Source organism: Anomalospiza imberbis, chromosome 2 (genome assembly GCF_031753505.1).
Source record: "Anomalospiza imberbis isolate Cuckoo-Finch-1a 21T00152 chromosome 2, ASM3175350v1, whole genome shotgun sequence".
Classification (NCBI taxonomy): domain Eukaryota; kingdom Metazoa; phylum Chordata; class Aves; order Passeriformes; family Viduidae; genus Anomalospiza; species Anomalospiza imberbis.
The window spans coordinates 897,833-909,742 of NC_089682.1; positions in this window are offsets into that span (position 1 = coordinate 897,833).

Sequence of the window (11,910 nt, forward strand, 5' to 3'; positions counted from 1 at the left end):
ACCAAGGCCAGGTACGTGTGAGATTTTGGGAAGTTTCCCTGTACAGAGGTGGGGCACACCAAGGGCTCTATGAACGGGAACAAACCGTCAGAGCCCAGGAGCTGTCCCAGTGGGAAGAGGACAGTGAGATGTACCAAGAGGTGTGCGAGTGGGAAGAACGTGTGACAGCCCAAGAGATTTCCCAATGGGAAATAGAGGGGAGTGGGCAGCAGGAGATGGGATGGGGAGAAGACGAGAGATGCCACGAGCTGTCCCTGCAGAGAGATGTGAGTGTCCCAGAGGATTCCCAATGGGACGATGCCCAAGAGCATTCCCAGAGGGAAGGTGAGAGGTACCAAGACCTCTCAGCATGGGGACAAGATGTGCACTCCCACATGTCCCAGTGGGAAGACAGGAGAGAAGCAGGATTGTCCCAAGTGCGAGACAGCAGCGGCAAGGAGCTGTCCCAAGGACCAGACGCTGCAGCCCAAGAGCTGCCCTGGTGGGACGATGTGGGTGAGCGAAAGCTGTCCCAAGGGAGGAACATGTGAGCAGGCAGGAGCCCTCCCAATGGGGACATCAGATCAGCTCTGGGATCTGGGACAGACCCTTGAGCCCAGTGAGGGACGAGGAGCCTCAGCCTTGTCCCCCAGAGGGGCCCAGCTCTGCCAGCCCCGTGGGCACAGAGGTGGCAGCAGAGGCCGTGCCTGCCCTAACCAGCGCCTCTCCTTCCCTGCAGAGTCCCACGGAGGCCGAGCCGGCAGGTGCTGCCCCGGCTGGAGCTGCCAAGGAGGAGGAGCCCCCTGAGCCTTTGGCTTCTGAGATAGAAAAGGCAGCAGAGCCTCCTGCTCCCAGGGAGGAGCTGCCATCAGCAGGGACACAGAGCCCAGTCCCTGCCCCTCCCAGCGCCCCAGGCTGCAGCCAGGCTCTGCTGGACTTTGCATGGAGCATCAGCTGTGAGATCCTGAACCAGGCACTGCTGCACATCCAGGGATGCGGCCATCAGCCGGAGGAACAGAGGCACCTGGGAGAAAGTGAGGATGCAGCAGTGTTAGCAACAGGCACAGCAGAGAGGGAAGAGAGCCCGGTGCCTGCCCTGCACAGCCCCCCCGGCCCCTCATCTGCCCAGCTGGGAGCCACGGCCCCCAGGGAGGAGCCAGAGTGGGCAGTGGCAGAGGTGATAGAGCCAGTGCTGGCACAGCAAGACAGCCAGGAGGCCTTGGCTTGGGAGGATGACTGGGAATCCTACAGTGAGGAAGAGGAGGAGGAGGAGGAGGAGGAAGAGGAAGAGGAAGAGGAAGTAGAGTCAGAGCTGTCCCAAGGGACAGACTCTGTTGTCCAAGAGCTGTCCCAGGCTGAGGATGATGTGATCTCCAGTTCTGGGGAGAAGCCTGTGGGCCCAGTGAAGGAGGAGGACACCCAGCCTTGTCCCCCAGAGGGGCCCAGCTCTGCCAGCCCCGTGGGCTCAGAGGTGGCAGCAGAGGCAGCCCCTGCCCTGCCCAGCGCCTCTCCTGCCTCAGGCAGTCCCACGGAGGCCGAGCCGGCAGCTGCTGCCCCGTCCAGAGCTGCTGAGGAGGCAGCAGCGGGGTCAGTGCTGGCACTGCAGGAGCGGATGCACGACTCCAAAGAGGAAATGAAATTCTGTCAGTTCTTGGATGACGTGGAGCCTTTCCTGGCTGGAGACCCAGAGCTGTCCCAGGAACCATCTGACTGTGAACAGCGCCTGGGAGAAGATCTGCCTCACGGGGAAGTTGAGGAAGTAATAAGCTACCACCAACTCTCTGACCAGGAAGAATATTTAGAGCAAGACCTGTCCCAGGGAGAAGACAGCAGCTCCCAAGATCCCTCGGAATGGGACGAATACATCAAGCAAATGCTGCCTGGAGGAGCTGCCTTCATCTGTGCAGAACTTCCAGACAGGGAAGACTCCGTTGGCCAAAACGTGTCCAGAGGGAATGGCAGCAGACCCTCAGGACACTCCCACGGGGAAAATGATAGTGACACGGGGCTCCTGCAGGAGAACTGGCCGGAGCAGGGCATCTCAACCAAACCCTTGTGCCCAGAAGACAGTGAGGGGGACAGTGATGTGAGCCTCCTGGAGCTGCCCCCAGAAGTGGACAAAGTCCAGAAATGGGAAGTTTTTGCGGCAGACGGGCTCCCAGTGCCCGTCCCTCGGGAGGCCTGGCAGCCAGCTGCCCCCAGGAAACGTCCCTCCCGCTTCAGGCGGGCGCTGCGGGCGCTGCGGGGGCTGTTCCGCTGTCCTTGCCTCAGGCCACGGACTGAGGAGTAAAACAGACGAGGAAGAAGATGAAGGCAAAGAAGGTGAAGAAGAGGAAGAAGAGGAAGAAGAGGAAGACGACCGCTCCTGCCGGTGCCGCCCCTCTGGTGTCGGAGCAGCAGCTGTTCGGTTCAGCTCGAGGGGCTGAAGGATTGCTGCTGCAGCTCCTCCAAGCCAGGGAAGGGAAAAGCTTTTGGTTGGGCCAGCAAAGCCAAGCAAGCCAAGCAAAACCAAACCAGGCAGAGCCACGAACACCTGGGCAGTGAGGCTTGGAAAAAGGGAGGCTTTAGCCCTTCCAACGAACCCAAAGCTCCTCCCTTCCCTGCCCCGCACACACCCGGCCCCGGGCCCTGAAGGTGCAGCGACCATTTCTTGGGCACAAAGCAGAGGCTCCTGGAACAGACTCTCAGCACCAACCACTCCAAGACAACGGCAGAGAAGACAAAGACAAAGAAGATGAAGACAAAGACACAGAAGAAAATGAAGAAGACGAAGACGACATAGCAGATGAAGAAGAGAGACAGTGAAGAAAATGAAAACAATTAAGACGAAGAAGATAAAGCAGAAGATGACAAAAAAGAAGAAGGCAAAGATGACGACTAAGAAGACAAGACGGAGAAGGCTTATTTAAGAATAGATAGGAAAAGAATAGTAATAAGAATTCAGAAATACTTAGAAGAAGAAAAGTTCTAGGAATAGGAGTAAGAATTTAAAAATATGTAGAAGAAGAAGAAAAAGAAGAATAGGAATAGGAGTAGTACTAGGAATAGGAATAAGAATATAAAAAGTACATAGAAGTAGCAAAGAAGAAGAGTAATAATAATAATAAGAAGAAGAACCATAAGAAGAATAGGAATAGAAAAATGAAGAGAAAATTTATGGAATAAATAAAACTAGCAAATAATTTCATTTTATTACATATTGTTTGTTTCTGTTACAGTCTATGATGCAGAAACATTGCTATACCATATGTTGTGATTACAATACATTTTAATGTCCCCACACTGTTCCCGTTATTGAAGAATCTGTGCCTTTTCCAATAAAGTTTGTAAGGCACAAGAGCAGAGTGCCCAGATTCCATGTGCTGTCTCTCAGAGGTGCCGGGGTATTTTCACAGCCCGTGCCACGGAGTGCCCTGTGAGCAGTGAGTGCTCAGCCCCAGCGGCAGCAGGAGAGTTCCCGGCCGGGCCGGCAGGGCAGGGCTGTCGCTGCTCTCTGCAGGCAAACTGAAGGCGCAGGTTGAGCCCGGCCGGGAGAGAGCTGTGCTGGGAAGCCCTTTGCAGCAGGGCTGCGCAGCCGCCGCAGCGAAGCCACCAGAGCCCCGCTCTGTTTGGGCATCACATCAGCTCTGGGATCTGGGACAGACCCTTGAGCCCAGTGAGGGACGAGGAGCCTCAGCCTTGTCCCCCAGAGGGGCCCAGCTCTGCCAGCCCCGTGGGCACAGAGGTGGCAGCAGAGGCCGTGCCTGCCCTGACCAGCGCCTCTCCTTCCCTGCAGAGTCCCACGGAGGCCGAGCCGGCAGCTGCTGCCCCGGCTGGAGCTGCTGAGGGGCAGGAGTCCCCCGAGCCTTTGGCTCCTGAGGCAGAACAGGCAGCAGAGCCTCCTGCCCCTGTCGGGCCGCCCCGGGATCCGGTCCAGCGGGGTAGCCCCACAACTGGGTAATCCACAGGTGCCCAGATAGATATAGATAGCTCCACCAAAAAGAGAGAGGACGCTCTGGCTGCTGTAATCCAGGAGGGTCTATTGAAGGAAAGGCAGTCGGTGAGGGCAGGAGAGAGGGTGCAGGGAGACAACCACCCTGGAGGGAAGCAAGCTCTGAGAGCGCTGCCCCAGAGGAGGGGTCGGGATTATAACCAAGGGAGGAAAGGTGGGATCAGGGTCCAAAGAACCAGTAGGATAAGATGGGGTGATCGGGGGCAAACCAATGGGAGAGAGAGAGAGCTGTGGCTTCAGCCAGAGAACCAGTACCAACACAGAGAACAGAGAACTCTCCAGAACTGGGGATGGTACAACGGGGTGGTGGACATTAACAGGGGAGGATACAACCAATGATAGACATGAGGAAAGGCAGGAACCCTAAGGCAATTAACACTACTGCAGTATCCCAGGGCACCCCTGTCGGATCTTTCCCTGGGCCGCCTCCCACATGCACCCAGGGGGGAGCTGCCATCAGCAGGGACACAGAGCCCAGCCAGTGTCACCCTCAACACCCTGGCCAGCAGCCAGCCTTCACCGGACTGGGACCACAACATCTCCAGGGTGATCAGGAGCCAGGCACTGCTGGAGAGCCAGGAGCTGAGGCAGCAGCTGGAAGAAGCAAATTCCCTCCAACAGGGGGTGGCTGTAGAAGTAGAAGCAGTTCCAGCTGAAAGGGAAGGGAGCTCCGTGCCTGCCCTGCACAGCCCCGCCAGCCCCGGGACTGCCCGGCTGGGAGCCCAGAGCCCCAGGGAGGAGCAGCAGGAGGAAAGAGCAGCAGCATCAGTGCGAGCAGGGCAAGAGAGCAAGGAGGGGACCTTGGCTGGAGATGACAATGAGGGGCAAGGCAACATGGAGCCAGAGCTTTCCCAGTGGGAGGGTGAGGAAGTCACAAGTTACCACCAGCTCTCCAAATGGGAAGAATACTTGGAGCAAGAGCTGTCCCAGGGAGAAGTCAGCAGCTCCCAAGACCCCTCCGACTGGGAAGAATGCATCGAGCAAGTGCTGTCCGCAGGAAATGTCAGCAGATGTGCAGAACTTCCAGACAGAGAAGAATGCATTGGCCAAGACCAATTGGACAGCTTTAAGCAGGGCACGACTTAGGGACAAACCAACTTGGAAAAAACGTGGGGCGATAACAGAATGGATCATTTAACTATAATTTAATGAAATAAACACAAACTGCAAGAGGTCCCTGCCTGCCCCACTGCTGTTGGGGTGCCGGGGGTGTCCCTTGGTGACACAAAAGGCACATGGTGTCACGGCCCTTTGTGATGTGGGACGTGCTGGTGGCCAGAGAGCCTTGTGACATCAGGGAGCCTCGCCCTGGCTGAGGGTGTCCAAGGGGCGCAGAGCCCTGGGGTGCCCAGTCCCAGGAGAGCCGCTCTCTGAGAAGGAAGCAGCTCCCTGGCTCTGTCTGCGCCAGACGCCAATAGCGATAGCGGCCGTCAGCGGCAGACAACAACTGCGACAAGGACAAAGCCAACTCCAACTCCCGGTCCCACAGCCCCTTGCACAGCTGGCTGGAAGCCCCCAGCGGGCAGTGGTCAGGGGCGGTGGGCAGCTCAGTCCTGCCACTGTCACAGGCTGAGGAGGAGGAGAGGCCCTTCACTGGCATGGACCGCGAGCTTTCCCAGTGGGAAGATGTGAACGAGACATCCCAGAGGGAAGTGCCAGGAGCCCCAGAAATGTCCCAGTGGGGAGCCAGGAGCAGCCAAGAGCTGTACCAAGGCCAGGTACGTGTGAGAGTTTGGGAAGTTTCCCTGTACAGAGGTGGGGCACACCAAGGGCTCTGTGAACGGGAACAAACTGTCAGAGCCCAGGAGCTGTCCCAGTGGGAAGAGGACAGTGAGATGTACCAAGAGGTGTGCGAGTGGGAAGAACGTGTGACAGCCCAAGAGATTTCCCAATGGGAAATAGAGGGGAGTGGGCAGCAGGAGATGGGATGGGGAGAAGACGAGAAATGCCACGAGCTGTCCCTGCAGAGAGATGTGAGTGTCCCAGAGGATTCCCAATGGGACGATGCCCAAGAGCATTCCCAGAGGGAAGGTGAGAGGTACCAAGACCTCTCAGCATGGGGACAAGATGTGCACTCCCACATGTCCCAGTGGGAAGACAGGAGAGAAGCAGGATTGTCCCAAGTGCGAGACAGCAGTGGCAAGGAGCTGTCCCAAGGACCAGACGCTGCAGCCCAAGAGCTGCCCTGGTGGGACGATGTGGGTGAGCGAAAGCTGTCCCAAGGGAGGAACATGTGAGCAGGCAGGAGCCCTCCCAATGGGGACATCAGATCAGCTCTGGGATCTGGGACGGACCCTTGAGCCCAGTGAGGGACGAGGAGCCTCAGCCTTGTCCCCCAGAGGGGCCCAGCTCTGCCAGCCCCGTGGGCACAGAGGTGGCAGCAGAGGCTGTGCCTGCCCTAACCAGCGCCCCTCCTTCCCTGCAGAGTCCCACGGAGGCTGAGCCGGCAGCTGCTGCCCCGGCTGGAGCTGCCGAGGAGGAGGAGCCCCCTGAGCCTTTGGCTTCTGAGATAGAAAAGGCAGCAGAGCCTCCTGCTCCCAGGGAGGAGCTGCCATCAGCAGGGACACAGAGCCCAGTCCCTGCCCCTCCCAGCGCCCCAGGCTGCAGCCAGGCTCTGCTGGACTTTGCATGGAGCATCAGCTGTGAGATCCTGAACCAGGCACTGCTGCACATCCAGGGATGCGGCCATCAGCCGGAGGAACAGAGGCACCTGGGAGAAAGTGAGGATGCAGCAGTGTTAGCAACAGGCACAGCAGAGAGGGAAGAGAGCCCGGTGCCTGCCCTGCACAGCCCCCCCGGCCCCTCATCTGCCCAGCTGGGAGCCACGGCCCCCAGGGAGGAGCCAGAGTGGGCAGTGGCAGAGGTGATAGAGCCAGTGCTGGCACAGCAAGACAGCCAGGAGGCCTTGGCTTGGGAGGATGACTGGGAATCCTACAGTGAGGAAGAGGAAGAGGAGCAGGAGGAGGAAGAGGAAGAGGAAGTAGAGTCAGAGCTGTCCCAAGGGACAGACTCTGTTGTCCAAGAGCTGTCCCAGGTTGAGGATGATGTGAGCTCCAGTTCTGGGGAGAAGCCTGTGGGCCCAGTGAAGGAGGAGGACACCCAGCCTTGTCCCCCAGAGGGGCCCAGCTCTGCCAGCCCCGTGGGCTCAGAGGTGGCAGCAGAGGCAGCCCCTGCCCTGCCCAGCGCCTCTCCTGCCCCAGGCAGTCCCACGGAGGCCGAGCCGGCAGCTGCTGCCCCGTCCAGAGCTGCTGAGGAGGCAGCAGCGGGGTCAGTGCTGGCACTGCAGGAGAGGATGCACGACTCCAACGAGGAAATGAAATTCTGTCAGTTCTTGGATGACGTGGAGCCTTTCCTGGCTGGAGACCCAGAGCTGTCCCAGGAACCATCTGACTGTGAACAGCGCCTGGGAGAAGATCTGCCTCACGGGGAAGTTGAGGAAGTAATGAGCTACCACCAACTCTCTGACCAGGAAGAATATTTAGAGCAAGACCTGTCCCAGGGAGAAGACAGCAGCTCCCAAGATCCCTCGGACTGGGACGAATACATCAAGCAAATGCTGCCTGGAGGAGCTGTCTTCATCTGTGCAGAACTTCCAGACAGGGAAGACTACGTTGGCCAAAACGTGTCCAGAGGGAATGGCAGCAGACCCTCAGGACACTCCAACGGGGAAAATGATAGTGACACGGGGCTCCTGCAGGAGAACTGGCCGGAGCAGGGCATCTCAACCAAACCCTTGTGCCCAGAAGACAGTGAGGGGGACAGTGATGTGAGCCTCCTGGAGCTGCCCCCAGAAGTGGACAAAGTCCAGAAATGGGAAGTTTTTGCGGCAGACGGGCTCCCAGTGCCCGTCCCTCGGGAGGCCTGGCAGCCAGCTGCCCCCAGGAAACGTCCCTCCCGCTTCAGGCGGGCGCTGCGGGCGCTGCGGGGGCTGTTCCGCTGTCCTTGCCTCAGGCCACGGACTGAGGAGTAAAACAGACGAGGAAGAAGATGAAGGCAAAGAAGGAGAAGAAGAGGAAGAAGAGGAAGAAGATGAAGACGACCGCTCCTGCCGGTGCCGCCCCTCTGGTGTCGGAGCAGCAGCTGTTCGGTTCAGCTCGAGGGGCTGAAGGATTGCTGCTGCAGCTCCTCCAAGCCAGGGAAGGGAAAAGCTTTTGGTTGGGCCAGCAAAGCCAAGCAAGGCAAGCAAAACCAAACCAGGCAGAGCCACGAACACCTGGGCAGTGAGGCTTGGAAAAAGGGAGGCTTTAGCCCTTCCAACGAACCCAAAGCTCCTCCCTTCCCTGCCCCGCACACACCCGGCCCCGGGCCCTGAAGGTGCAGCGACCATTTCTTGGGCACAAAGCAGAGGCTCCTGGAACAGACGCTCAGCACAAACCACTCCAAGACAACGGCAAAGAAGACAAAGACAAAGAAGATGAAGACAAAGACACAGAAGAAAATGAAGAAGACGAAGACGACATAGCAGATGAAGAAGAGAGACAGTGAAGAAAATGAAAACAAGTAAGACAAAGCAGATAAAGCAGAAGATGACAAAAAAGAAGAAGGCAAAGATGACGACTAAGAAGACAAGACGGAGAAAGCTTATTTAAGAATAGATAGAAAAAGAATAGTAATAAGAATTCAGAAATACTTAGAAGAAGAAAAGTTCTAGGAATAGGAGTAAGAATTTAAAAATATGTAGAAGAAGAAGAAGAAAAAGAAGAATAGGAGTAGGAGTAGTACTAGGAATAGGAATAAGAAAAAAGAACGTAGAAGTAGCAAAGAAGAAGAGTAGTAATAATAATAAGAAGAAGAACCATAAGAAGAATAGGAATAGAAAAATGAAGAGAAAATTTATGGAATAAATAAAACTAGCAAGTAATTACTTTTGATTACTTATTGTGTATTTCTATTACAGTCTATGATATATAAACAATCCTATACCATATGTTGTGTTTAGAATACATTTTAATGTCCCCACACTGTTCCCGTTATTGAAGAATCTGTGCGTTTTCCAATAAAGTTTGTAAGGCACAAGAGCAGAGTGCCCAGATTCCATGTGCTGTCTCTCAGAGGTGCCGGGGTATTTTCTCAGCCCGTGCCACGGAGTGCCCTGTGAGCAGTGAGTGCTCAGCCCCAGCGGCAGCGGGAGAGTTCCTGGCCGGGCCGGCAGGGCAGGGCTGTCGCTGCTCTCTGCAGGCAAACTGAAGGCGCAGGTTGAGCCCGGCCGGGAGAGAGCTGTGCTGGGAAGCCCTTTGCAGCAGGGCTGCGCAGCCGCCGCAGCGAAGCCACCAGAGCCCCGCTCTGTTTGGGCATCACATCAGCTCTGGGATCTGGGACAGACCCTTGAGCCCAGTGAGGGACGAGGAGCCTCAGCCTTGTCCCCCAGAGGGGCCCAGCTCTGCCAGCCCCGTGGGCACAGAGGTGGCAGCAGAGGCCGTGCCTGCCCTAACCAGTGCCCATCCTTCCCTGCAGAGTCCCACGGAGGCCGAGCCGGCAGCTGCTGGCCCGGCAGGAGCTGCTGAGGGGCAGGAGTCCCCCGAGCCTTTGGCTCCTGAGGCAGAACAGGCAGCAGAGCCTCCTGCCCCTGTCGGGCCGCCCCGGGATCCGGTCCAGCGGGGTAGCCCCACAACTGGGTAATCCACAGGTGCCCAGATAGATATTGATAGCTCCACCAAAAAGACGAGAGGACGCTCTGGCTGCTGTAATCCAGGAGGGTCTATTGAAGGAAAGGCAGTCGGTGAGGGCAGGAGAGAGGGTGCAGGGAGACAACCACCCTGGAGGGAAGCAAGCTCTGAGAGCGCCGCCCCAGAGGAGGGGTCGGGATTATAACCAAGGGAGGAAAGGTGGGATCAGGGTCCAAAGAACCAGTAGGATAAGATGGGGTGATCGGGGGAAAACCAATGGGAGAGAGAGAGAGCTGTGGCTTCAGCCAGAGAACCAGTACCAACACAGAGAACAGAGAACTCTCCAGAACTGGGGATGGTACAACGGGGTGGTGGACATTAACAGGGGAGGATCCAACCAATGATAGACATGAGGAAAGGCAGGAACCCTAAGGCAATTAACACTACTGCAGTATCCCAGGGCACCCCTGTCGGATCTTTCCCTGGGCCGCCTCCCACATGCACCCAGGGAGGAGCTGCCATCCGCAGGGACACAGAGCCCAGCCAGTGTCACCCTCAACACCCTGGCCAGCAGCCAGCCTTCACCGGACTGGGACCACAACATCTCCAGGGTGATCAGGAGCCAGGCACTGCTGGAGAGCCAGGAGCTGAGGCAGCAGCTGGAAGAAGCAAATTCCCTCCAACAGGGGGTGGCTGTAGAAGTAGAAGCAGTTCCAGCTGAAAGGGAAGGGAGCTCCGTGCCTGCCCTGCACAGCCCCGCCAGCCCCGGGACTGCCCGGCTGGGAGCCCAGAGCCCCAGGGAGGAGCAGCAGGAGGAAAGAGCAGCAGCATCAGTGCGAGCAGGGCAAGAGAGCAAGGAGGGGACCTTGGCTGGAGATGACAATGAGGGGCAAGGCAACATGGAGCCAGAGCTTTCCCAGTGGGAGGGTGAGGAAGTCACAAGTTACCACCAGCTCTCCAAATGGGAAGAATACTTGGAGCAAGAGCTGTCCCAGGGAGAAGTCAGCAGCTCCCAAGACCCCTCCGACTGGGAAGAATGCATCGAGCAAGTGCTGTCCGCAGGAAATGTCAGCAGATGTGCAGAACTTCCAGACAGAGAAGAATGCATTGGCCAAGACCAATTGGACAGCTTTAAGCAGGGCACGACGTAGGGACAAACCAACTTGGGGAAAACGTGGGGTGATAACAGAATAAACCATTTAACAATAATTTAATGAAATAAACACAAACTTTGACAGGTCCCTGCCTGCCCCACTGCTGTTGGGGTGCCGGGGGTGGAGCTTTGTGACCCAAAGGGCACATGGTGTCACAGCCCTTTGTGATGTGGGACGTGGTGGTGGCCAGAGAGCCTTGTGACATCAGGGAGCCTCGCCCTGGCTGAGGGTGTCCAAGGGGCGCAGAGCCCTGGGGTGGCCAGTCCCAGGAGAGCCGCTCTCTGAGAAGGAAGCAGCTCCCTGGCTCTGTCGGCGCCAGACGCCCATAGCAGCCGACAGCGACAGACAACGTCAGCAACAAGGACAAAGCCGACTCCAGCTCCCGGTCCCACAGCCCCTTGCCCAGCTGGCTGGAAGCCCCCAGCGGGCAGTGGTCAGGGGCGGTGGGCAGCTCAGTCCTGCCACTGTCACAGGCTGAGGAGGAGGAGAGGCCCTTCGCTGACATGGACCGCGAGCTTTCTGAGTGGGAAGATGTGAACGAGACATCCCAGAGGGAAGTGCCAGGAGCCCCAGAAATGTCCCAGTGGACACCCAGGAGCAGCCAAGAGCTGTACCAAGGCCAGGTACGTGTGAGAGTTTGGGAAGTTTCCCTGTACAGAGGTGGGGCACACCAAGGGCTCTGTGAACGGGAACAAACCGTCAGAGCCCAGGAGCTGTCCCAGTGGGAAGAGGACAGTGAGATGTACCAAGAGGTGTGCGAGTGGGAAGAACGTGTGACAGCCCAAGAGATTTCCCAATGGGAAATAGAGGGGAGTGGGCAGCAGGGGATGGGATGGGGAGAAGACGAGAGATGCCACGAGCTGTCCCTGCAGAGAGATGTGAGTGTCCCAGAGGATTCCCAATGGGACGATGCCCAAGAGCATTCCCAGAGGGAAGGTGAGAGGTACCAAGACCTCTCAGCATGGGGACAAGATGTGCACTCCCACATGTCCCAGTGGGAAGACAGGAGAGAAGCAGGATTGTCCCAAGTGCGAGACAGCAGCGGCAAGGAGCTGTCCCAAGGACCAGACGCTGCAGCCCAAGAGCTGCCCTGGTGGGACGATGTGGGGGAGCGAAAGCTGTCCCCAGGGAGGAACATGTGAGCAGGCAGGAGCCCTCCCAATGGGGACATCACATCAGC